The sequence below is a fragment of the Lolium perenne genome, chromosome 5 (genome assembly GCF_019359855.2).
Source record: "Lolium perenne isolate Kyuss_39 chromosome 5, Kyuss_2.0, whole genome shotgun sequence".
In the NCBI taxonomy this organism is placed as follows: domain Eukaryota; kingdom Viridiplantae; phylum Streptophyta; class Magnoliopsida; order Poales; family Poaceae; genus Lolium; species Lolium perenne.
In genome coordinates, this window is record NC_067248.2 from 229,651,322 (window position 1) to 229,677,946 (window position 26,625).

Consider the following 26,625-nt stretch of genomic DNA (forward strand, 5'->3'; position numbering starts at 1 on the left):
CACGGGGTAGCGAGGAGGCTCCGGTGCAGTAATTTCGATCGTCGGTGCACCAGCCGGTGGGGCCTCCGTGGAAGCCACGCTGCTTCTCCGCTGCTAGCTTCCGAGATCCAATGGATGATCTTCATGCTGCACCCGAGCTGCATCTCTTTCGGCTACTAGTACACTCACGGTTTTCTTCATCACATCCATTTCCGATGCCAACCGCGCCACAACATCTGCTTCCCGATCCATCTTTCTCTTACGGCTTCTGTAACCGTACGGGTTATCGTTCTGGGGGAACCCTACTTTCCACGGAATGTGCCCCATGCCTCGTACACGTCCTCCGTGTTTAGGATTCCCGAGGGCTTTTGTCAGGGCGTCGTTCTCTCTGTTGAAGTTGATCCTCCCCTCTTGAGCATCCCACATTGCCTCAATAAGCTTTTGGGTGGGTTTAATTATTTTGCCCTGGTAAACACACTCCCCTGTCTCCGGGTTCAGCGATCCCCCATGCCCGTACCACCAGCTTTTGGCCCTTGGGACGGATTCCTCGCGCCCTCAGCTCGTTCTCCATCTTCTCCCACCTAGGCATCCAAAGGCGATACCCTCCTGGCCCCATAATATGATTGTACTCCTTCTTGGCCGCATTTTCCTTATTTTTTTTTCGATATTTGAAGGAACGGCTCCGATTTCTTTTGCTTCACAAATTCTGGCCAATCATGTTGCAGTTTCTCATATTGTCCTTTGAAATCCGGAGTCTTGCCCTGCTTGACAAAGTCATGGGCTAGATTTTGCTTGTATTTTCGGAATGCGTCGGACATCTTAGAAAGAGCGAACTGTTTGACTAGCTTGCACCTCTCCTTGTTTTCCTCAATTTTGTTACCCTCCTCATCGTATTTGCGGTATTCCGGAGGTAGAACGAAATGTTCCATAAGCTTGTTGAAGCAATCTTTTTTTGTTCTCTTATCGACAAAAGTGAAACCAAGACGTGCCTTCTTTGGCTGATTCCACTCCTGGACGGTGATCGAGACGTTGTCTCTAACAACGGCTCCGCATTGGCTGATAAACTTGGTGGCGTTCTTGCGGGGCTCCAGCGGCCTGCCGGTTGCTTCCTCGACAACCTCGATGGTGCATGTTTCTCCTGGTTTCATCGTCTTGGTTGCGCCACGCTTTGACGACGTACTCGATTGTTTCGACGATCCGGCCGACGGCTAAAATAAGAAAGAGAGTCGCGCACGTTAGTACACACATATTTATTCAAATCAGTTAGTTTGTATCACCAGAGCTCAATGTATATATATACCTCGGCGCCGGAGGTGGTTGCTACTTCCAATTGAAGATCGTCGTTTATCGACGTTTCTTCGGCATCATCTTCTTGTGGCGCCCTTCATCTTCACCCTCAAGGTTCAGATAAGAAGAGATATCATCTTCTTCTTGTCCGGTCGGCACATATACAATATCGCCGTTTATGATGCCGAACATATGGTCTTCAGCGTCCGGATCATAGTTGTCCATAATCGGGTCAGCTCTATCGTCCGCCATATGTCAGTCCTGAAAACATGTAGTCAAAACAAATTAATTGTGTATATGCATTATCACATCTCTTCTACATATAAAGAGAGAGGGCGACGAGGGAGGCGAGAGGGGGGACGCAGTGACCGCGTGACCGAGAGACCGGTGGCGGTGGCGAAAGGGTGGTGGCGAAAGGGCGGTGGCGGTGACGCGTATTAGATGTGTATATGCGGACGATCGACCTCGCCTCGCAGTGACCGCGTGACCGAGAGACCGGTGGCGGTGGCGAAAGGGCGGTGGCAGTGGAGGTGGCGGTGCCTCTCCTCTCTCTCGTAAAAAAACAAAAAAAAACCCCGCGCGTATACGGAGGGGGCGGCGAGGCCCGGGGTCGGTGGCGAAAGGGCGCTGGCGAAAGGGGGGTGGCGAAAGGGCGGTGGCGGTGCCGAGGACACATAACCCTCGCCGAGCACACATAACCCTCGCCGCGGTGGCGGTTGCGGTGGCGGTGTTAAGTTAAATTTTTGTTAAGTTAAATTTTTGTTATGTCAAAATTTTGTTAAGTCAAGATTTTGTTAAGTATACAAAATTTTGTTAGTATACAAAATTTTTGTTACAAATTTTTGTTAAGTATACAAAATTTTTCTTAAGTCAAAAATTTGTTAAGTAAAATTTTTGTTAAGTTAAATTTTTGTTATGTCAAAATTTTGTTAAGTCAAGATTTTGTTAAGTATACGGAGGGGGGGACGAGGGGCTCGCTGCCCCCTCCATATACGCGCGGTGGTCAAATTTTAGTTTTTTTACACAAACTTGAGTTTTTAGTTTTTCTAAGTCAAATTTTAGTTTTCCTAAGTCAAATTTTAGTTTTTTTTACACACTCTTTTTTAAGTCAAATTTTAGTTTACAATTTTGAGTTAATTACTAAAAACAAATTGTGAGTTAATTAACAAATTGTGAGTTAATTACTAAAAATAAATTGTTAGTTAATATTAACAAATGTTAAGTCAAATTAACAAATTGTGAGTTAATTTTAGTAAAAAAATGGGCGCCGGTTTCTCTCTCTCGCCCTCCTCTCATCTCTCTGCCTGCATGTCCGTGCGGCGCCGCGCGCGTACGGAGGCAGCGGGCAGCGGCGAGCAGAGATCGAGCGCAGCGCGGGCGCGGCGGGCGAGGGGCGGCGGGCGGGCGCGCGAGCTGGCGCGCCCGGCCAAGGTGAGACGCGCGCGGCGGGCGAGCAGAGAGAGGGCGGCGCGCTTGACGACGTACGGCGAGGCGGCGCGAGCAGAAGAGAGGGCGGCGGGCGAGGGGCGGCGGCGCGAGCTGGCGCACGCGGCCAAAGTGAGACGCGCGCGGCGGGCGAGCAGAGAGAGAGGGCGGCGCGCGCGACGACGTACGGGCGAGGGCGGCGAGCGACTAGCGACGGCGGCGGACGACGACGGGGGCGGCGACGACGGGGCAGCCTGACGGGCGGAGAAGAACTTCGTGCGGACGGAGAAGACGAATGGGGCGCGCCTTCGTGCCCGCGCATATAAATAGGGATGGGGCTTTAGTCGCGGCTGGGGACACCAACCGCGACTAAAGGTCACCCTTTAGTCGCGGTTGGTGAACCGCGACTAAAGGTGTCGTGGTTGGGGACACCAACCGCGACTAAAGCCCATTTTTCAGAAAAACTAATTAAGAAAAATAAAACTAATTCAGTTCAAAATTCTAAAAATACATATAATATATCAATAAATACAGAAAAATAAAACTAATTCAATTGAAAATGTTAAAAATACAAATAATATATCAAAAAATTCAGAAAAATAAAACTAATTCAATTCAAAATGTTAAAAATACAAATAATATATCAAAAAATTCAGAAAAATAAAACTAATTCAATTCAAAATGTTAAAAATACAAATAGTATATCAAAAAATTAAGAAAAGTAAAACTAACTCATTTCAAAATGTTTAAAATACATATAATATATCAAAAAATTCATAAAAATAAAACTAATTCAATTCAAAATTTTAAAAATACAAATAATACATCAAAAAATTAAGAAAAGTAAAACTAACTCATTTCAAAATGTTTAAAATACATATAATATATCAAAAAATTCATAAAAATAAAACTAATTCAATTCAAAATTTTAAAAATACAAATAATACATCAATAAATTCAGAAAAATAAAACTAATTCAATTCAAAATCTTAAAAATACAAATAATATATCAAAAAATTCAGAAAAATAAAACTAATTCAATTCAAAATTTTAAAAATACAAATTATCAAAAAAATCATAAAAATAAAACTATTTCAATTCAAAATTTCTTCCCGGCCGCCTCTGTCTTCTCGTTGGCCCCCTCTTCCCGCCTCTGTCTTTCCGCCGACCCCCTCTTCCCGTCTCGTCTTCCCGCCATTTCTTCCCTGTCTTCCCGCCTCTTTCTTCCCGCCAATTTTTTCCAGCCAATTTCTTCCCGCCTCTTTCTTCCCGCCACTTTCTTCCCGCCTCCTTTCTTCCCGCTCCCATTTTTCCCGCCATTTCTCACTCCATATATGTAGCCCGGCTTGGCCAGCATTATCACATCTCTACAATCTCTCATCACTCTCTCATGGCTTCCACCGCACCCACTCTAACCTACCAGCAGGTGGAGGAGCTTTGCGCCTCAAACTACCCTTGCCCACTGGGCTACCGCGTCCCCGCCGGCTGGAGCCTAAGCGCCGACGGCGTGCCGGTCCCTCCCGTCCCTCAGGGTACTGCGCGCCGGGCGGCCATCACGAACCACTACTACCTCGACCTCACGCCGGAGCAGCGGATGAATCCCCGCTGGCATCCCGATAACCAGCATACTTGGGACACCTTCTTCATCAATCGGCGTGAGAGGGCGCTCGCCAGGTATGAGGAGGACGGTCTGCCTCCTGGGAACTTCCACGAGGCCGGCCGTCGGCTATGGTGGTACGGCCGGACTCTGCAGAGCGTCATGGACTACATCACGGCCGGCGATATCCCCGCTGCGCTACCCTCGATTCGAGCCACGAGCGCCGCCCGACGACAGCGACGCTGACAGCGACGACGACGGCGGCAACTTAGAAGGCGACGACTACCAGTACAACGGCGGCGGCTATGAAGACTACGAGTATGCATATTATACGCCTAGGCAGGAGTATGACTGAATCACTCCAAATTTCATGTATCATCAGTGCTATCTCGAGTCAATTGAATCATTCGAAAATGGACACCAAACACATCACGGGTAATATAATTCACATGATCCATTCAACAAAGTTTGGTACAATAAATTATTACACATCATTTTACTTTCCTTGTGTCCCTGCTTGCTTACGATTGTGCCGTATCCATGGAGCATCCTCATCATTTAACTTAATGCTTGGGTCGGTGTTCACTTTGAAGGGCGGAATTTCAGCAAACATATTATAATCTTCTGACATGTCTGTCTTGTCCTCCACTCCCACGATGTTTCTTTTCCCTGAAAGAACAATGTGGCGCTTTGGATCATCGCATGATGTACTGATCGTTTTCTTATCTTTCCGTTTCCTCGGTTTGCTACTCATGTCCTTCACATAGAAAACCTGAGCGACATCTTTCGCTAGGACGAATGGTTCGTCAAGGTAACCAAGATTGTTGAAATCCACCATTGTCATTCCGTATTGCTGGTCCACCTTTACCCCACCTCCTGTTAGCTTGAACCATTTGCACCGGAACAAAGGGACCCTAAAGGAGGGTCCATAGTCAAGTTCCCATATCTCCTCTATGTAACCATAATATGTGACCTTTTGCCCATTCTCGGTTGCTGCATCAAAGCGGACACCACTGTTTTGGTTGGTTCTCTTTTTATCTTGGGCGATCGTGTAAAATGTATTCCCATTTATCTCGTACCCTTGGAAAGTCGTTATAGTCGAAGATGGTGTCTTGGCCAACATGTACAGCTGATCTACAACATGATCGTCATTCATTAAATGTTTTCTCAACCAACTGCCGAAAGTCTCCATGTGGGCCTTCCTAATCCAGGATTCAGGCTTCCTAGGGTTGTCCGAGCGTAAAATATTCTTGTGTTTCTCAAAGTACGGAGCCACCAAGCTGGAATTGGTCGAAGCGTGTGGTGTGCTTGATCGAGAGAATGGCCGTCCATACATATCGTTGATTTCCTTCCGATCGTGCCTTTTCCACTTAGTCTCCCCTCGTGCCGCGATCGAGGAAGACCAATCGGCTTAAGGTCAGGAACAAAGTCAACACAAAACTCAATTACCTCCTCATTTCCATAGCCCTTGGCGATGCTTCCTTCTGGCCTAGCACGGTTACGAACATATTTCTTTAATATTCCCATGAACCTCTCGAAGGGGAACATATTGTGTAGAAATACAGGGCCGAGAATGGAAATCTCATCGACTAGGTGAATCAGGAGGTGCGTCATAATATTGAAGAAGGATGGCGGGAACACCAACTCGAAACTGACAAGACATTGGATCACATCGTTCTGTAACCGTGGTAGAACTTCTGGATTGATTACCTTCTGAGAGATTGCATTGAGGAATGCACATAGCTTCACAATGGCTACTCGAACATTTTCCGGCAGGAGCCCCCTCAAAGCAATCGGAAGCAATTGCGTCATAATCACGTGGCAGTCGTGAGACTTCAGGTTTTGGAACTTTTTCTCCGCCATGTTTATTATTCCCTTTATATTGGACGAGAATCCAAACGGGACCTTCATACTGCTCAGGCATTCAAAAAAGATGACCTTCTCTTCTTTGGTCAGAGCGTAGCTGGCACGACCTTGAAACCGTTCCGGATGCCGGTCATCAGGGTGTTTCAAATGTTGCTGGTCCTGCCGTGCTTCCTTTGTATCATTTGTCTTCCCATACACGCCCAAGAAGCTTAGGAGGTTCACGCAAATATTCTTCGTAACGTGCATCACGTCGATTGCAGAGCGGACTTCTAGGACTTTCCAATATTCTAGCTCCCAGAATATAGATTTCTTCTTCCACATGGCTGCGTGCCCGTCAGCTCCCTTCGGAACTGATTGTCCGCCAGGACCCTTTCCAAAGATGACTTTCAAATCCTTGACCATATCAAATACCTCAGCACCAGTGTGTTCCGCAGGCTTCGGCCGGTGATCTGCCTTGCCGTTGTAATGCTTGCCTTTCTTTCTTACTGGATGAATTTTCGGAAGAAATCGACGATGCCGAAGGTACACGTTCTTCTTACAATTTGGCAAATGTACACTTTCAATCTCATGTAAGCAGTGCGTACATGCATTGTATCCCTTATTTGACAGTCCTGAAAGGTTACTAAGAGCAGGCCAATCGTTGATGGTTACGAAAAGCAACGCTCGTAGGTCAAATTCCTCTTCTTTGTGCTCATCCCACACACGGACACCAGGTCTGCCCCACAGCTGTAAAAGTTCATCAACTAATGGCCTTAGGTACACATCGATGTCGTTGCCGGGTTGCTTCGGACCTTGGATGAGCACTGGCATCATAATGAACTTCCGCTTCATGCACAACCAAGGAGGAAGGTTGTAGATGCATAGAGTCACGGGCCAGGTGCTATGGCTGGAGCTCTGCTCGCCAAAAGGATGCATGCCATCCGTACTTAGACCAAATCTTATGTTCCTTGCGTCAGCTGCAAAATCTTTGAACTCTCTGTCGATCTTTCTCCATTGCGTTCCATCTGCGGGGTGTCTCAACTCCCCGTCCGACTTACGGTCCTCTTTGTGCCATCGCAACAACTTGGCATGCTCTTTGTTCCTGAACAGACGTTTCAACCGTGGTATTATAGGAGCATACCACATCACCTTGGCGGGAACCCTCTTCTGGGTTTACGGCCCTCAACATCGTCACCAGGGTCATCGCCTCTGATCTTATAACGCAATGCTGTGCATACCGGGCATTCATTCAAATTCTCGTATTCACCGCGGTAGAGGATGCAGTCGTTGATGCATGCATGTATCTTCAGAACCTCTAAACCTAGAGGGCAGACAACCTTCTTTGCTTCGTACGTACTGGCGGGCAACTCGTTATTTTTTGGAAACATATTCTTCAAAATTTTCAGCAAGTTTTCAAATGCCGAGTCAGCTACACCTGCCTGTGCCTTCCATTTCAGCAAATCCAGTGTGCAGCCCAGCTTTTTCAGACCATCATCGCATCCAGGGTACAGCGCCTTTCTGTGATCCTCTAACATGCGATCCAAATTCTCCCTCTCCTTTTCAGTTTCGCAGCGTCTCCGTGCATCAGCAATGGTCCGACCAAGATCATCAACGGGATCATCACGTGCCTCTTCTTCACCTTCCCCTTCGCCTTCCCCTTCACCTTCAGCATCCTCCATGAAAGTATCACCGAAATGAGCAAGATAGCTTTCATCGATGAAATCATCTCCTTCTTCATCTTCTTCCATTATAACCCCTCTTTCTCCATGCTTGGTCCAACAATTATAGCTTGGCATGAAACCGTGCCGAAGCAGGTGCATGTGAACATCTCTTGAGGAAGAGTAACCCTTCCGATTCTTACAGTTAACACATGGACAGATAACAAAAACCCCATGCTTGTTCGCATTAGCCACTACGAGGAAATCTTTCAAACCCGTAGTGAACTCGCCGGAGAGTCGGTTACCGTACATCCATTGTCGATTCATCTGCATTATTATAATATAAAATATATAATTAACCATCATGCATTTGTTAAACTAACTAGCTACAAACAATATAAATTAAACAATGAACTACACACATGCATATTTTATCAATGACACATCAAAGGTTCAAGTTGCTAACCGCGATCGAGGAGGAAAAAATAAATGAGAAAGCTCAAGTGTGGCTCCAACACTTCATATCATGTTTGTTTCATGCTCTTGGGGCATTTCATCAAACACCTTATGTGCATAAGAGGAACCAAAAGCAAACCTAACACCCACTTGTGAAGTTTGTGAAGAGAATGGCTCCAAATGGCTAAGTGTTGGCTGCTGGATGGGTATATATAGGGGAGGGGCTTTAGTCGCGGTTGGCACAGCCAACCGCGACTAAAACCTTCGGGCACCTTTAGTCGCGGTTGGCCTGGCCAACCGCGACTAAAGCCCCCCACGTGCACCAGCTGGCCACCGAGCGCCCTGGGCCCAGGCCTTTGGTCGCGGTTCGCCTCCCGAACCGCGACTAAAGGTCCCATTAGTCGCGGTTCCTATAGCTTCGCGACTTATGGTGCTGGACGGAAGCCTGTTTTTCTACCAGTGTGGCATGGCAGCCCTATCATACAGGGTTTTTATTCGTACTATGCCGGCGTTCGTTACAAACCAGGAGAAGATGCACTTCCTATGGAACGGGTGTTTGCATCCCCGGAGACGCACCGTTGTGCGCCGCGATGCTTGATATGCGTACAGCACGCGTCCGTTGGGAACCCCAAGAGGAAGGTGTGATGCGTACAGCGGCAAGTTCTCCCTCAGTATGAAACCATGGTTTATCGAACCAGTAGGAGCCAAGAAGCACGTTGAAGGTTGATGGCGGCGAGATGTAGTGCGGCGCAACACCAGGGATTCCGGCGCCAACGTGGAACCTGCACAACACAAACCAAGTACTTTGCCCCAACGAAACAGCGAGGTTGTCAATCTCACCGGCTTGCTGTAACAAAGGATTAGATGTATAGTGTGGATGATGATTGTTTGCAGAAAACAGTAGAACAGTTGCAGTAGATTGTATTTCAGTAAAGAGAATTGGACCGGGGTCCACAGTTCACTAGAGGTGTCTCTCCCATAAGATAAACAGCATGTTGGGTGAACAAATTACAGTTGGGCAATTGACAAATAAAGAGGGCATGACCATGCACATACATATTATGATGAGTATTGTGAGATTTAATTGGGCATTACGACAAAGTACATAGACCGCTATCCAGCATGCATCTATGCCTAAAAAGTCCACCTTCAGGTTATCATCCGAACCCCCTCCAGTATTAAGTTGCTAACAACAGACAATTGCATTAAGTATTGCGCGTAATGTAATCAGTAACTACATCCTCGAACATAGCACCAATGTTTTATCCCTAGTGGCAACAGCACATCCATAATCTTAGAGGTTTCTGTCACTCCCCCAGATTCACGGAGACATGAACCCACTATCGAGCATAAATACTCCCTCTTGGAGTTACAAGCATCTACTTGGCCAGAGCATCTACTAGTAACGGAGAGCATGCAAGATCATAAACAACACATAGACATAACTTTGATAATCAACATAACAAGTATTCTCTATTCATCGGATCCCAACAAACACAACATATAGAATTACAGATAGATGATCTTGATCATGTTCGGCAGCTCACAAGACCCGACAATTAAGCACAATGGGGAGAAGACAACCATCTAGCTACTGCTATGGACCCATAGTCCAGGGGTAGACTACTCACACATCACTCCGGAGGCGACCATGGCGGCGTAGAGTCCTCCGGGAGATGATTCCCCTCTCCGGCAGGGTGCCGGAGGCGATCTCCTGAATCCCCCGAGATGGGATTGGCGGCGGCGGCGTCTCTGGAAGGTTTTCCGTATCGTGGCTCTCGGTACTGGGGGTTTCGCGACAAAGGCTATTTGTAGGCGGAAGGGCAGGTCAAGGGGCGTCACGAGGGGCCCACACCCTAGGTCGGCGCGGCCAGGGCTTGGGCCGCGCCGCCCTATGGTGTCGCCACCTCGTGGCCCCACTTCGTCTCCTCTTCGGTCTTCTGGAAGCTTCGTGGCAAAATAGGACCCTGGGCGTTGATTTCGTCCAATTCCGAGAATATTTCCTTACTAGGATTTCTGAAACCAAAAATAGCAGAAAACAGCAACTGGCACTTCGGCATCTTGTTAATAGGTTAGTTCCAGAAAATGCACAAATATGACATAAAGTGTGCATAAAACATGTAGATATCATCAATAATGTGGCATGGAACATAAGAAATTATCGATACGTCGGAGACGTATCAGCATCCCCAAGCTTAGTTCCTGCCCGTCCCGAGCAGGTAAACGATAAACAAAGATAATTTCTGGAGTGACATGCCATCATAACCTTGATCATACTATTTGTAAGCATATGTAGTGAATGCAGCGATAAAAACAATGTATATGACATGAGTAAACAAGTGAATCATATAGCAAAGACTTTTCATGAATAGTACTTCAAGACAAGCATCAATAAGTCTTGCATAAGAGTTAACTCATAAAGCAATAATTCATAGTAAAAGCATTGAAGCAACACAAAGGAAGATTAAGTTTCAGCGGTTGCTTTCAACATGTAACATGTATATCTCATGGATATTGTCAATATAGAGTAATATAATAAGTGCAATATGCAAGTATGTAGGAATCAATGCACAGTTCACACAAGTGTTTGCTTCTTTGAGGTGGAGAGAAATAGGTGAACTGACTCAACAATAGAAGTAAAAGAAAGGTCCTTCAAAGAGGAAAGCATCGATTGCTATATTTGTGCTAGAGCTTTGATTTTGAAAACAAGAAACAATTTTGTCAACGGTAGTAATAAAGCATATGTATCATGTAAATTATATCTTACAAGTTGCAAGCCTCATGCATAGTATACTAATAGTGCCTGCACCTTGTCCTAATTAGCTTGGACTACCGGGATCATCGCAATGCACATGTTTTAACCAAGTGTCACAAAGGGGTACCTCTATGCCGCTTGTACAAAGGTCTAAGGAGAAAGCTCGCATCGGATTTCTCGCTATTGATTATTCTCAACTTAGACATCCATACCGGGACAACATAGACAACAGATAATGGACTCCTCTTTTATGCATAAGCATGTAACAACAATTAATTTTCTCATATGAGATTGAGGATATTGTCCAAAACTGAAACTTCCACCATGGATCATGGCTTTAGTTAGCGGCCCAATGTTCTTCTCTAACAATATGCATGCTCTAACCATAAGGTGGTAGATCGCTCTTACTTCAGACAAGACGAACATGCATAGCAACTCACATGATATTCAACAAAGAGTAGTTGATGGCGTCCCCAGTGAACATGGTTATCGCACAACAAGCAACTTAATAAGAGATAAAGTGCATAAGTACATATTCAATACCACAGTAGTTTTTAAGCTATTTGTCCCATGAGCTATATATTGTAAAGGTGAAGAATGGAAATTTAAAGGTAGCACTCAAGAAATTTACTTTGGAATGGCGGAGAAATACCATGTAGTAGGTAGGTATGGTGGACACAAATGGCATAGTGGTTGGCTCAAGTATTTTGGATGCATGAGAAGTATTCCCTCTCGATACAAGGTTTAGGCTAGCAAGGCTATTTGAAATAAACACAAGGATGAAGCGGTGCAGCAAAACTCACATAAAAGACATATTGTAAACATTATAAGACTCTACACCGTCTTCCTTGTTGTTCAAACTCAATACTAGAAATTATCTAGACCTTAGAGAGACCAAATATGCAAACCAAATTTTAGCATGCTCTATGTATTTCTTCATTAATGGGTGCAAAATATATGATGCAAGAGCTTAATCATGAGCACAACAATTTCCAAGTAACACATTATCCAAGACATTATAGCAACTACTACATGTATCATTTTCCAATTCCAACCATATAACAATTTAACGAAGAAGAAACTTCGCCATGAATACTATGAGTAGAGCCTAAGGACATACTTGTCCATATGCTACAGCGGAGCGTGTCTCTCTCCCACAAAGTGAATGCTATGATCCATTTTATTCAAACAAAACAAAAACAAAAACAAACCGACGCTCCAAGCAAAGCACATAAGATGTGATGGAATAAAAATATAGTTTCAGGGGAGGAACCTGATAATGTTGTCGATGAAGAAGGGGATGCCTTGGGCATCCCCAAGCTTAGACGCTTGAGTCTTCTTGATATATGCAGGGGTGAACCACCGGGGCATCCCCAAGCTTAGAGCTTTCAATCTCCTTGATCATGTTGTATCATCTCCCTCTCTTGATCCTTGAAAACTTCCTCCACACCAAACTTAGAACAACTCATTAGAGGGCTAGTGCACAATCAAAATATACATGTTCAGAGGTGACATAATCATTCTTAACACTTCTGGACATTGCACAAAGCTACTGAAAGTCAATGGAATCGAAATATCCATCGAACATAACAAAACTGGCAATGCGAAATAAAAGGCAGAATCTGTCAAAATTCGTATTGACGAATTTTATCGAGGCACCAGACTTGCTCAAATGAAAATGCTCAAATTAAATGAAAGTTGCGTACATATCTGAGGATAACTCACGTAAATTGGCATAATTTTCTGAGTTACCTACAGAGAATTTTGCCCAGATTCGTGACAATAAAGAAATCTGTTTCTGTGCAGTAATCCAAGTCTAGTATGAACTTTTCTATCAACGACTTTACTTGGCACAACAAAACACAAAACTAAGATAAGGAGAGGTTGCTACAGTAGTAAACAACTTCCAAGACACAAAATAAAAATAGAGTACTGTAGTAAAAACATGGGTTGTCTCCCATAATCGCTTTTCTTTAACGCCTTTCACCTAGGCGCAGAAAGTGTGTATCAAGTATTATCAAGAGACGAAGTGTCAACATCATAATTTGTTCTAATAATAGAATCAAAAGGTAACTTCATTCTCTTTCTAGGGAAGTGTTCCATACCTTTCTTGAGAGGAAATTGATATTTAATATTCCCTTCCTTCATATCAGTGATAGCACCAACAGTTCGAAGAAAAGGTCTTCCCAATATGATGGGACAAGATGCATTGCATTCAATATCCAAGACAACAAAATCAACGGGGACAAGGTTATTGTTAACGGTAATGCGAACATTATCAACTTTCCCCAAAGGTTTCTTTGTAGAATGATCAGCAAGATTAACATCCAAATAACAATTTTTCAGCGGTGGCAAGTCAAGCATATTATAGATTTTCTTAGGCATAACAGAAATACTTGCACCAAGATCACATAAAGCATTACAATCAAAATCTTTAACCTTCATATTAATGATGGGCTCCCAACCATCCTCTAGCTTTCTAGGAATAGAGGCTTCGCGCTCTAGTTTCTCTTCTCTAGCTTTTATGAGAGCATTTGTAATATGTTGCGTGAAAGCCAAATTTATAGCACTAGCATTAGGACTTTTAGCAAGTTTTTGTAAGAACTTTATAACTTCAGAGATGTGGCAATCATCAAAATTCAAACCATTATAATCTAAAGCAACGGGATCATCATCCCCAATGTTGGAAAAAATTTCAGCAGTTTATCACGAGCGGTTTCAGTTTTAGCAGTTTCAGGTAGTTTCTCGCGCTTTGCATTAGAAGTGGAAACATTGCTAACACCAATTCTTTTATTAGTATTAGTAGGAGGTGCAGCAACTTGTGTAGCATTAGCATTACTAGTGGTGGTAATAGTCCAAACTTTAGCTATATTATCTTCTTTTTTATTTTCTTCTCTTTCCCACCTAGCACGCAATTCAGCCATCAATCTTATATTCTCATTAATTCTAACTTGGATGGCATTTGCTGTAGTAACAATTTTATTATGATGATTTTCATTAGGCATAACTTTTGATTTCAAAAGATCAACATCAGCAGCAAGACTATCGACTTTAGAAGCAAGTATATCAATTTTCCCAAGCTTTTCTTCAACAGATTTGTTAAAAGCAGTTTGTGTACTAATAAATTCTTTAAGCATGGCTTCAAGTCCAGGGGGTGTGTTCCTATTATTGTTGTAAGAATTCCCATAAGAATTACCATAGCCGTTGCCATTATTATAAGGATATGGCCTATAGTTGTTACTAGAATTGTTCCGGTAAGCATTGTTGTTGAAATTATTATTTTTAATGAAGTTTACATCAACATGTTCTTCTTGTGCAACCAATGAAGCTAACGGAACATTATTAGGATCAACATTTTTCCTATCATTCACAAGCATAGACATAATAGCATCAATCTTATCACTCAAGGAAGAGGTTTCTTCGACAGAATTTACCTTCTTACCTTGTGGAGCTCTTTCCGTGTGCCATTCAGAGTAATTGATCATCATATTATCAAGAAGCTTTGTTGCTTCACCAAGAGTGATGGACATAAAGGTACCTCCAGCAGCTGAATCCAATAGGTTCCGCGAAGAAAAATTCTGTCCTGCATAAAAGGTTTGGATGATCATCCAAGTAGTCAGTCCATGGGTTGGGCAATTTTTAACCAAAGATTTCATTCTTTCCCATGCTTGTGCAACATGCTCAGTATCTAATTGTTTAAAATTCATTATGCTACTCCTCAAAGATATAATTTTAGCAGGGGGATAATATCTACACTAAAAGCATCCTTGCATTTAGTCCATGAATCAATACTATTCTTAGGCAGAGATAGCAACCAATCTTTAGCTCTTCCTCTTAATGAGAAAGGGAATTTTTTAATTTTATAATGTCACCATCTACATCTTTATATTTTTGTATTTCACATAGTTCAACAAAATTATTAAGATGGGCAGCAGCATCATCAGAACTAACACCAGAAAATTGCTCTCGCATAACAAGATTCAGTAAAGCAGGTTTAATTTCAAAGAATTCTGCTGTAGTAGCAGGTGGAGCAATAGGTGTGCATAAGAAATCATTATTATTTGTGGTTGTGAAGTCACACAACTTAGTATTTTCAGGAGTACCCATTTTAGCAACAGTAAATAAAGCAAACTAGATAAAGTAAATGCAAGTAACTAATTTTTTGTGTTTTTGATATAGCAAACAAGATAGCAAGTAAAGTAAAACTAGCAACTAATTTTTTTGTATTTTGATATAGTGCAGCAAACAAAGTAGTAAATAAAACTAAGCAAGACAAAAACAAAGTAAAGAGATTGGGATGTGGAGACTCCCCTTGCAGTGTGTCTTGATCTCCCCGGCAACGGCGCCAGAAAAAAGCTGCTTGATACGCGTACAGCACGCGTCCGTTGGGAACCCCAAGAGGAAGGTGTGATGCGTACATCGGCAAGTTTTCCCTCAGTATGAAACCAAGGTTTATCGAACCAGTAGGAGCCAAGAAGCACGTTGAAGGTTGATGGCGGCGAGATGTAGTGCGGCGCAACACCAGGGATTCCGGCGCCAACGTGGAACCTGCACAACACAAACCAAGTACTTTGCCCCAACGAAACAGCGAGGTTGTCAATCTCACCGGCTTGCTGTAACAAAGGATTAGATGTATAGTGTGGATGATGATTGTTTGCAGAAAACAGTAGAACAGTTGCAGTAGATTGTATTTCAGTAAAGAGAATTGGACCGGGGTCCACAGTTCACTAGAGGTGTCTCTTGATACGCGTACAGCACGCGTCCGTTGGGAACCCCAAGAGGAAGGTGTGATGCGTACAGCGGCAAGTTTTCCCTCAGTATGAAACCAATGTTTATCGAACCAGTAGGAGCCAAGAAGCACGTTGAAGGTTGATGGCGGCGAGATGTAGTGCGGCGCAACACCAGGGATTCCGGCGCCAACGTGGAACCTGCACAACACAAACCAAGTACTTTGCCCCAACGAAACAGCGAGGTTGTCAATCTCACCGGCTTGCTGTAACAAAGGATTAGATGTATAGTGTGGAAGATGATTGTTTGCAGAAAACAGTAGAACAGTATTGCAGTAGATTGTATTTCAGTATAGAGAATTGGACCGGGGTCCACAGTTCACTAGAGGTGTCTCTCCCATAAGATAAACAGCATGTTGGGTGAACAAATTACAGTTGGGCAATTGACAAATAGAGAGGGCATGACCATGCACATACATATTATGATGAGTATTGTGAGATTTAATTGGGCATTACGACAAAGTACATAGACCGCTATCCAGCATGCATCTATGCCTAAAAAGTCACCTTCAGGTTATCATCCGAACCCCCTCCAGTATTAAGTTGCTAACAACAGACAATTGCATTAAGTATTGCGCGTAATGTAATCAGTAACTACATCCTCGAACATAGCACCAATGTTTTATCCCTAGTGGCAACAGACACATCCATAATCTTAGAGGTTTGTCACTCCCCAGTTCACGGAGACATGAACCCACTATCGAGCATAAATACTCCCTCTTGGAGTTACTAGCATCAACTTGGCCAGAGCATCTACTAATAACGGAGAGCATGCAAGATCATAAACAACACATAGACATGAATTGATAATCAACATAACATAGTATTCTCTATTCATCGGATCCCAACAAACACAACATATAGAATTATAGATAGATGATCTTAATCATGTTCGGCAGCTCACAAGACCCGACAATTAAGCACAATGGGGAGAAAACAACCATCTAGCTACTGCTATGGACCCATAGTCCAGGGGTAGACTACTCACTCATCACTCCGGAGGCGACCATGGCGGCGTAGAGTCCTCCGGGAGATGATTCCCCTCTCCGGCAGGGTGCCGGAGGCGATCTCCTGAATCCCCCGAGATGGGATTGGCGGCGGCGGCGTCTCTGGAAGGTTTTCCGTATCGTGGCTCTTGGTACTTGGGGTTTCGCGATGAAGGCTCTTTGTAGGCGGAAGGGCAGGTCAAGGGGCGTCACGAGGGGCCCACACCATAGGTCGGTGCGGCCAGGGCTTGGGCCGCGCCGCCCTATGGTTTGGCCACCTCGTGGCCCCACTTCGTCTCCTCTTCGGTCTTCTGGAAGCTTCGTGGCAAAATAGGACCATGGGCGTTGATTTCGTCCAATTCCGAGAATATTTCCTTACTAGGATTTCTGAAACCAAAAACAGCAGAAAACAGCAACTGGCACTTCGGCATCTTGTTAATAGGTTAGTTCCAGAAAATGCACGAATATGACATAAAGTGTGCACAAAACATGTAGATATCATCAATAATGTGGCATGGAACATAAGAAATTATCGATATGTCGGAGACGTATCAGCATCCCAAAGCTTAGTTCCTGCTCTTCCCGAGCAGGTAAACGATAAACAAAGATAATTTCTGGAGTGACATGCCATCATAATCTTGATCATACTATTTGTAAGCATATGTAGTGAATGCAGCGATCAAAACAATGTATATGACATGAGTAAACAAGTGAATCATATAGCAAAGACTTTTCATGAATAGTACTTCAAGACAAGCATCAATAAGTCTTGCATAAGAGTTAACTCATAAAGCAATAATTCATAGTAAAAGCATTGAAGCAACACAAAGGAAGATGATGTTTCAGCGGTTGCTTTCAACTTGTAACATGTATATCTCATGGATATTGTCAACATAGAGTAATATAATAAGTGCAATATGCAAGTATGTAGGAATCAATGCACAGTTCACACAAGTGTTTGCTTCTTGAGATAGAGAGAGATAGGTGAACTGACTCAACAATAAAAGTAAAAGAATGGTCCTCCAAAGAGGAAAAGCATCGATTGCTATATTTGTGCTAGAGCTTTTGATTTTGAAAACAAGAAACAATTTTGTCAACGGTAGTAATAAAGCATATGTATCATGTAAATTATATCTTACAAGTTGCAAGCCTCATGCATAGTATACTAATAGTGCCCGCACCTTGTCCTAATTAGCTTGGACTACCGGGATTATCGCAATGCACATGTTTTAACCAAGTGTCAGAAAGGGGTACCTCTATGCCGCCTGTACAAAGGTCTAAGGAGAAAGCTCGCATCGGATTTCTCGCTATTGATTATTCTTAACTTAGACATCCATACCGGGACAACATAGACAACAGATAATGGACTCCTCTTTTATGCATAAGCATGTAGCAACAATTAATTTTCTCATTTGAGACTGAGGATATTGTCCAAAACTGAAACTTCCACCATGGATCATGGCTTTAGTTAGCGGCCCAATGTTCTTCTCTAACAATATGCATGCTCTAACCATAAGGTGGTAGATCGCTCTTACTTCAGACAAGACGAACATGCATAGCAACTCACATGATATTCAACAAAGAGTAGTTGATGGCGTCCCCAGTGAACATGGTTATCGCACAACAAGCAACTTAATAAGAGATAAAGTGCATTAGTACATATTCAATACCACAATAGTTTTTAAGCTATTTGTCCCATGAGCTATATATTGTAAAGGTAGAGAATGGAAATTTAAAGGTAGCACTCAAGCAATTTACTTTGGAATGGCGGAGAAATACCATGTAGTAGGTAGGTATGGTGGACACAAGTGGCATAGTGGTTGGCTCAAGTATTTGGATGCATGAGAAGTATTCCCTCTCGATACAAGGTTTAGGCTAGCAAGGCTATTTGAAACAAACACAAGGATGAAGCGGTGCAGCAAAACTCACATAAAATACATATTGAAAACATTATAAAACTCTACACCGTCTTCCTTGTTGTTCAAACTCAATACTAGAAATTATCTAGACTTTAAAGAGACCAAATATGCAAACCAAATTTTAGCATGCTCTATGTATTTCTTCATTAATAGGTGCAAAGTATATGATGCAAGAGCTTAAACATGAGCACAACAATTGCCAAGTATCACATTATCCAAGACATTTTAGCAATTACTACATGTATCATTTTCCAATTCCAACCATATAACAATTTAACGAAGAAGAAACTTCACCATGAATACTATGAGTAGAGCCTAAGGACATACTTGTCCATATGCTACAGCGGAGCGTGTCTCTCTCCCACAAAGTGAATGCTAGGATCCATTTTATTCAAACAAAAAAAAAACAAAAACAAACCGACGCTCCAAGCAAAGCACATAAGATGTGATGGAATAAAAATATAGTTTCAGGGGAGGAACCTGATAATGTTGTCGATGAAGAAGGGGATGCCTTGGGCATCCCCAAGCTTAGACGCTTGAGTCTTCTTGATATATGCAGGGGTGAACCACCGGGGCATCCCCAAGCTTAGAGCTTTCAATCTCCTTGATCATGTTGTATCATCTCCCTCTCTTGATCCTTGAAAACTTCCTCCACACCAAACTTAGAACAACTCATCAGAGGGCTAGTGCACAATCAAAATATACATGTTCAGAGGTGACATAATCATTCTTAACACTTCTGGACATTGCACAAAGCTACTGAAAGTCAACGGAATCGAAATATCCATCGAACATAACAAAACTGGCAATGCGAAATAAAAGGCAGAATCTGTCAAAAAACAGAACAGTTCGTATTGACGAATTTTATCGAGGCACCAGACTTGCTCAAATGAAAATGCTCAAATTGAATGAAAGTTGCGTACATATCGCAGGATTACTCACGTAAATTGGCATAATTTTCTGAGTTACCTACAGAGAATTTTGCCCAGATTCGTGACAGCAAAGAAATCTGTTTCTGCGCAGTAATCCAAATCTAATATGAACTTTACTATCAACGACTTTACTTGGCACAACAAAACACTAAACTAAGATAAGGAGAGGTTGATACAGTAGTAAACAACTTCCAAGACATAAATAGAAAACAAAGTACTGTAGTAAAAACATGGGTTGTCTCCCATAAGCGCTTTTCTTTAACGCCTTTCAGCTAGGCGCAGAAAGTGTGTATCAAGTATTGTCGAGAGATGGTGCATCTACAGCGGGGTTTGGAGTTTTCTCAGCCAAGCATAGTATATTGGATACATAAGTTTTAGCGTCTCCCTTTTCATTAGTCTTAGGCTTGCTACTCTCATCAAACAAATTTTCAGGAACAAGCCAAGCATAGTTATTTTCTAGTGCATCATTCATCGTTAGGAGCTTACATGGTATCTGTGCTTTGATCTCCCCACCATCATTAATATTATTAGTGTACTTTATTCTATCCATATCCATTTTTTCAAGGAGACTAACAAAATTGGTGCAAGAACCAAGCATATCATATTTAGCAAAGACCTTTCTAGCCTCTCTTTGCTAGACCACCAAATTCTCTAAGAAGGGTTTCTAAAACAAAATCTTTCTTTTCCCCCTCTTCCATATCACCGAGTGTAAGAAACATGTGTTGGATTATAGGATTGAGATTAACAAATTTAGTTTCCAACATGCGAACTAGAGCAGCAGCAGCAATTTCATAAGTAGGAGCAAGATCTACCAAGTGTCTATCTTCAAAATCTTCAACGGTACTAACATGATTGAAAAATTATTCTATATTATTTCTCCCAATTATAGACCCACGTCCTACCGGCATGTTTTTTACGGTAAAATTAAAAGGAAACATGTTGAAATAAGTAAAGCAAATACAAGTAACTAATTTTTTTGTGTTTTTGATATAGCAAACAAGATAGCAAATAAAGTAAAACTAGCAACTAATTTTTTTTGTATTTTGATTTAGTGCAGCAAACAAAGTAGTAAATAAAACTAAGCAAGACAAAAACAAAGTAAAGAGATTGGGATGTGGAGACTCCCCTTGCAGCGTGTCTTGATCTCCCCGGCAACGGCGCCAGAAAAAGCTGCTGGCGTGTAGTTGACGTGGGAGTTAGAGATCTTTGTGGTGTAACTTTTCTTCAGATCCCCGGCAGCGGCGCCAGAAAAAGCTGCTTGATACGCGTACAGCACGCGTCCATTGGGAACCCCAAGAGGAAGGTGTGATGCATACAGCGGCAAGTTTTCCCTCAGTATGAAACCAAGGTTTATCGAACCAGTAGGAGCCAAGAAGCACGTTGAAGGTTGATGGCGGCGAGATGTAGTGCGGCGCAACACCAGGGATTCCGGCGCCAACGTGGAACCTGCACAACACAAACCAAGTACTTTGCCCCAACGAAACAGCGAGGTTGTCAATCTCACCGGCTTGCTGTAACAAAGGATTAGATGTATAGTGTGGAAGATGATTGTTTGCAGAAAACAGTAGAACAGTATTGCAGTAGATTGTATTTCAGTATAGAGAATTGGACCGGGGTCCACAGTTCACTAGAGGTGTCTCTCCCATAAGATAAACAGCATGTTGGGTGAACAAATTACAGTTGGGCAATTGACAAATAGAGAGGGCATGACCATGCACATACATATTATGATGAGTGTTGTGAGATTTAATTGGGCATTACGACAAAGTACATAGACCGCTATCCAGCATGCATCTATGCCTAAAAAGTCCACCTTCAGGTTATCATCCGAACCCCCTCCAGTATTAAGTTGCTAACAACAGACAATTGCATTAAGTATTGCGCGTAATGTAATCAGTAACTACATCCTCGAACATAGCACCAATGTTTTATCCCTAGTGGCAACAACACATCCATAATCTTAGAGGTTTCTCTCACTCCCCCAGATTCACGGAGACATGAACCCACTATCGAGCATAAATACTCCCTCTTGGAGTTACTAGCATCAACTTGGCCAGAGCATCTACTAATAACGGAGAGCATGCAAGATCATAAACAACACATAGACATGAATTGATAATCAACATAACATAGTATTCTCTATTCATCGGATCCCAACAAACACAACATATAGAATTACAGATAGATGATCTTGATCATGTTCGGCAGCTCACAAGACCCGACAATTAAGCACAATGGGGAGAAGACAACCATCTAGCTACTGCTATGGACCCATAGTCCAGGGGTAGACTACTCACTCATCACTCCGGAGGCGACCATGGCGGCGTAGAGTCCTCCGGGAGATGATTCCCCTCTCCGGCAGGGTGCCGGAGGCGATCTCCTGAATCCCCCGAGATGGGATTGGCGGCGGCGGCGTCTCTGGAAGGTTTTCCGTATCGTGGCTCTTGGTACTGGGGGTTTCGCGATGAAGGCTATTTGTAGGCGGAAGGGCAGGTCAAGGGGCGTCACGAGGGGCCCACACCATAGGTCGGCGCGGCCAGGGCTTGGGCCGCGCCGCCCTATGGTTTGGCCACCTCGTGGCCCCACTTCGTCTCCTCTTCGGTATTCTGGAAGCTTCATGGCAAAATAGGACCCTGGGCGTTGATTTCATCCAATTCCGAGAATATTTCCTTACTAGGATTTCTGAAACCAAAAACAGCAGAAAACAACAACTGGCACTTCGGCATCTTGTTAATAGGTTAGTTCCAGAAAATGCACGAATATGACATAAAGTGTGCACAAAACATGTAGATATCATCAATAATGTGGCATGGAACATAAGAAATTATCGATACGTCGGAGACGTATCACGCGACAGCCTCAGCATGCATATGCTGCAGTGGCCGTCCTCCGACGCAACTAGGACCCAACTGTCTTGCAGCGCCGGCAAGTTGACGATGAGCCGGTGGTCCACCCTAAGGATGAGGTCGAAGTGGAGGCCACCGACCCGACGACACGCCTGCTGCCACATCAGGTGCATAACATCGTAAGGCATGATGATGTCCCACTCCTCCTCCGTGAGGTTCAGGTTCTTGAGCAGCCATACACGGGCAAGAATCTCGCGCATAGTTCGCACGACATAGCCCCCTCTACGCAGCTCCCTCGGAGGCAAGCCAAGATCCAGCACCACCTCTTCGCAGGGTGTAGTGGTGATATCGTCCTCATCCAGTGGGGCAGGGAGGGGCCCGGCCATCCTCCTGAGCTCGTACGTCCTCGAGAAGAAGATGTGCACTGTCATAGTGTGCGGGGACGCCTCGCCCTCGCCCACGGCCGGCGGCTCGCCGACGGAGAAGTTGGTCGTGCTTGCCGACACACGGCAGGCATGGAAGACATGTGGGCCAGACTCGATGATGCGCTCGCGTGAGGAGCGCTCTAGTAGGGGCGTCGCCGCCATTGGGGATTCTTCGGAGGGGTGTAGACTGGCGGCTAGTCGACGGTGAGGTGGTTGGTGTGAGATCTCTGGCATGAGGCCAGGGGAAGTGGGCGAAGTGCTCGGGACTAGGGACTCCCCTCAACTTTCTGCAGTAGTATAATAATAAGTGGTGGACGAGGGAGACTAGTCCAGAGACTACCCAAAGTTGAGTACAGTTGTAGTAGTACATCATGTTCGAGGGAAAATACCCAAGATTTATTATCAAAATTCAAGCTAATTTCGCCTATTTTGTTCTGCCTTTTTTTTCTTGAACACAGTTCTGCCGTTCATTAGACATCATCCAACGGCCTTGGTCTCTGGGATTCGCTGCTACAGTGTCATCTACTATTTTCTACCCAATTCCAGAAACATCCATAAAGCTATAGATAGCTTTCCTGCTTGTTGGCCCCACCCCATTTTTTAAATCTTTTCTTCCTTATCCCATTCGCTCATGCTAGCAGCTACTTGCAGCCATTGCTACACCAGCGAGGTGATCTCTATGATAGGCACGGTTTTAGTAATACAGCAAGTTGTAGATAGCTAACCATGAGACACATGCCTCTCTGGTTGAGACTGAGCTCGCTCTTGTGATTGGGCTCCAATGATCGAGGTGAGTCACAGCTGCAATGACAGAGGTTTGTGCTGGATGTAGGCACTGGGATAGAATTAATTAGCACAGAGGCGTAACTAGCACTAGATGGAGAATGCATAGTACACATATCGGACACGAAGTCGCGTCTGGCGAGCAACTCGCATTCACTTGCATCAGTGCGGTACAACAAAGATGATGAAGAAGGATTGGAGCTTTGAAGGTAGTCAGAAAAGTTACAAAAAATAATACGTGCAAAACTTAACCTGTATAAACGCACATGCATGGATAATTTTACATTTCTGCATGAGAAAGACATGTCAATTTTCAGTAAGACATGGTTTGATTTGTCAAATTTGATGCTCCTTAATGCATTTCAAGTGAAAATTACAGGTTTATTCATTATAATTGCCGATTTTTAACGTTACATGTAGCTGACTAGCAAACTATAAGTGTGTGATTGCTTGCTTCCAAAATAAGGATATGTAATTATTTTGTATAAGGTAGTACCAATTAGTCGTTATATTGCAGAACTTAAAGAGTTTTGACAAAAAAAAAACTCGTTGCTACTACATAAAAATGGTCATGTTGACAAATTTGATCCAGTGTTGAACAGAGCCAGAAACATTTCTAAAACTTGAGCATGGAAGAGGCTAGGGGTAAATGCCCCAAGGCCAGCCGAGCCTATCGTAGGTGCCGTCGCGAGGTACGTATCTCCGCTTAATAGGTACCTTAATTTGGAGCGCGCGCGGACGCTGCGCTACCCCGAGCTCGAGACACCGCCGTACCGCTAGCTCCACCATGGCGGCGGAGGCGGAAGCGGAGCGGCGGCGGCGGAAGGTAAAGCTCCTGCTGACAAACATATTAGGCACAAATGGGCAACCTTCAGTAACCAATGTTCCATTTTTTTTGTCAGGATAACCCCATGTACCACCTTCCCAATAGAAAAAGTACTGTTCAACCTTCCCCTGTTGGTCCCAATATTTCACTTTTGGGTTGCCAACGAACATCTACATGGTAATTGTTATCGGTCTACTTGCTCCGGCTGTCGAAGCCCAATAACTACAAATGGGCCTTTCTGCTCATGCAATTGCGGCCCTTTTCTAATGAAACACAGATCCTATGATTGGAAAAAAAAACAAGGAGATTCTACATAAGAGTTGTTTTTTATTTATTTTGAATTATTGGGTTCCAATTTTTGAAACTGCTCATGCCCAATATGAAAATCCTTGATCGCTCCATACCCACATGGATACCGGTATTTTTAAAAATTCATACAGTGGATTTGAAATTTAAAACATATCCTGATAATTCCATGATTTAATCTATCAACTTGCAAGATCTTGGAGCGAAAGAGCTTGTATTAGTCTGCAAAAATAATACTGATAAACCTGTCGTTAACAAGAAATGAAGGTTTATCGTTCAGAGAGGATGCCATGGGGGACCCATGAGACAGTAGCGTCCTCAACGTTTCAAAGAAAAAGGCAAGTAGCCCGAAAATAGGGGTAAAAAATAAATCCTAGAAAGGAAACATTTATAGTTCATAGAGTCTGACATGTGGGACCGATCTGCTAGCAGCATCCTCATCATTTCGAAGTCGGTAGGGTCAGAAGAAAAAGGCAAATAGCCAGAAATTAGGGGTCAAAAATAAATCCAAAAAGGAAACTTTTATTCTTCATAGAGGATGACATGTGGGACCGACCTGCCAGCAGCGTTTCAAAGGGGGCAGGGGATCAAAAGAAAAAGGTAAATAGCCAGAAATTAGGGGTAAAAATAAATCCAACAAAGGAATGGTTTATTGTTCATAGATGCTGACATGTGGGACCCATGAGCCACCAGCGACCTCAATTTCAAAGGCGGCATATGATCGAAAGAAAAAGGCAAGTGACCAAAAATCAGGGGGTTAAAAAATCTAAGAAAAGAAACTTTATTGTACATAGAGGATGACATGCGGGTCCCATGAGCCAGCACCTTACTCAACGTTTCAGAGGCGGCATGAGATCGAAAGAAAAAGGAAAGTGACCAAATATCAGGAGCAAAAAATAATCCAAGAAAAGAAACTTTTATTGTACATAGAGGATGACATATGGCTCCCACTTATACAAGCTCTTTCGCTCCAAGATCTTTCAAGTTGATTGTACATAGAGGATGACATGCGGGCCCCTTGTGTTAGCAGCTTACTCAACGTTTCCAAGGCGGAAGGGGATCAAAAGAAAAAGGAAGTAGCCAGAAATTAGTGGTCAAAAATAACTCCAAAAAAGGAAACTTTTATTGTTCATAGAGGATGACATGCGGGACACATGCGGTAGCAGCTTCCTCAACGTTTCAAAGGCGGCATGAGATCGAAAGAAAAAGACAAGAGACCAAATATCAGGAGCCAAAAATAATCCAAGAAAACAAACTTTATTGTACATAAAAGATGACATGCGGGTCCCATTTTGCAGCAGCGGTGTCAACATTTCAAATGCGGCTTGAGATCAAAAGAAAAAGAGTAGCCAGAAATTAGGGGTAAAAAAACTCCAAGAAAAGAAAGTTGATTGTACATAGAGGATGGCATGCGGGTCCCATGAGTCCGCAACTTACTCAACGTTTCCAAGGCGACGGGGGATCAAAAGAAAAAGGAAATAGCCAAAAATAATAGGGTGAAAAAAATCCAAGAAAATAAACTTTTATAGTACAGAGGATGACATGTGGGTCCCATGAGCCAGCAGCTTCCTCAACGTTTCAGAGGCTGCATGAGATCGAAAGAAAAAGGCAAGTGACCAAAAATAAGGGGGTAAAAAAATCCAAGAAAAGAGACTTGATTGTACATAGAGGATGACATGCGGGACCCATGAGGTAGCAGCATACTCAACGTTTCCATGGCAGCACAGGACCAACAAAAAAAAGAGGAAGTAGCCAGAAATCAGGGCTGCATCTGGCCGTCTGGGCCTTCGAACTATCCTGCTGGACGCCTTTG